Source organism: Blastomyces dermatitidis, assembly GCF_000003525.1.
Source record: "Blastomyces dermatitidis ER-3 genomic scaffold supercont1.12, whole genome shotgun sequence".
NCBI classification, from domain to species: Eukaryota; Fungi; Ascomycota; class Eurotiomycetes; order Onygenales; family Ajellomycetaceae; genus Blastomyces; species Blastomyces dermatitidis.
The window spans coordinates 345,238-346,786 of record NW_025544785.1 but is presented as its reverse complement, the minus strand read 5'-3'; the positions used below and the strand labels follow the sequence as shown (position 1 = coordinate 346,786).

General features: G+C 34.7%; 1 pseudogene across 1 annotated transcript; it reads right to left on the bottom strand.

Moving 5' to 3' along the window:
- Nucleotides 1-688: 688 nt before the first annotated feature.
- Nucleotides 689-777, bottom strand: BDCG_17841 (annotated as a pseudogene). The gene has a single exon. The product of its transcript is annotated as a tRNA-OTHER (tRNA).
- Between the last annotated feature and the right edge of the window lie 772 nt (nucleotides 778-1,549).

Below are 1,549 nucleotides of genomic sequence, written 5' to 3'. Positions count from 1 at the left end.
ACTCTATTTCTGAATATGTCAGTCTCACACTGACTGAGTAAGTCAAGGTTAAAGTGATTCAGTATTATAATATCTATGAAAGCTTGTTTCAATTCTGCAAACACCTGCACAGTGTCTTAAGTGAGAATAAATGATTCTGTTTTTCTGTCTTTCACACTTCTCTTCAACAGATCTGTAAGAGGAACAGTAATCTGTGAATATGTATAGATGAATTGTCTGTAGAAATTTGCAAATTCTAGAAACATCTGCATCTTGCAGTATGTTCACAGCATTGGCCAGTTCTTAATGATGAAGACTCAGCTCCTGTTCATTGAAATGCCATTCACCTCAACAATATAATCTAAGAAATCAATCTCCTACATGTAAAATGAACATTTTTCAGTGTTTGCATAGAGTTAATACTGTTATTATTATTATTATTATTCTTCCATTATACTCATATGCAAGCGGAGCTTATGATGAGTCCTTGTGTGATGTTAAATACAGGTCAAGTGTTGGTTATACAGGAGGAAATACTGGTGTTGAGACCACGCCAAGATAACAAGAACATAGGAAAATACAAAGAAGTGACAATTAGATACATGCGATAATAACTTCTCAGCCCAGGAACATAGAGCAATTCATTGGAGCAATTTGTACACCTCTGTATTTATTAGAAACCTGAGGTGCTTGAGTTCTGGATTTAATGTATCCCCTGCGGGTTTCGAACCCACGCGCCTTGGTTTCCCACGCCAAGGTGCTACCGGGTGGCCGCATTAACCATTCGGCCACCGGGGCGAGTTAATACTGTCTCAAGCAACTCAACACTTCTCAAACATGAGTATCATGTTCTTCCTTCATTTTTGAGAAGATTAGAATGTTGTTCAAGTATACTATGCAGGAGACATTAACAAGGCTCTGCAGCACCTCATTTATATAGACCTGGAAGATGGCTAAAGCATTACAGAGATCAAAAGATAAAACAAGATATTCAAAATTGTCATACTTAGTATGAAAGGCTGTTTTTCAAACATTATCTTCATTAACTCTGATTCTATGATAGACATTCTGTATATCAATCTTTGAGAACATCTTTACTTCAGATAATCAATTGATCATCTTATCAATTAATAGTAATAAATAGTAATTCTTAACTGTCATCTTGTTAAGGCCTCTGTAGTCTACACATAGATGTAGTCTATTATTCTTCTTGAGCACAAAGAGTATAGATATCTCTGCTGAACTCTTTGATGAATATATTCAGTTCTTTGATTATGCTTCTTCAAGATATTTGTGTAGAACATTCAACTCCTTTACAGACAAGTTGTAAAGAGGCTCATACAGTGCTGTTACATCATCTTCAAGATAAATCTTGTATTGTATCTTAATATCAGAAAACTTCACTGCTTTTCTTTCTGAAAAGACATTCTTAAAATCTATAAAGAGATGTCATATATATTCATCTTCAATGATAAATACTGCTGCTAATCTTGCAGTGAGAGTGATAACTTCTTCATCTATTCTCAAGTCTCAATCATCTGCTACACAGTATATTGACTCAATTCTTTTC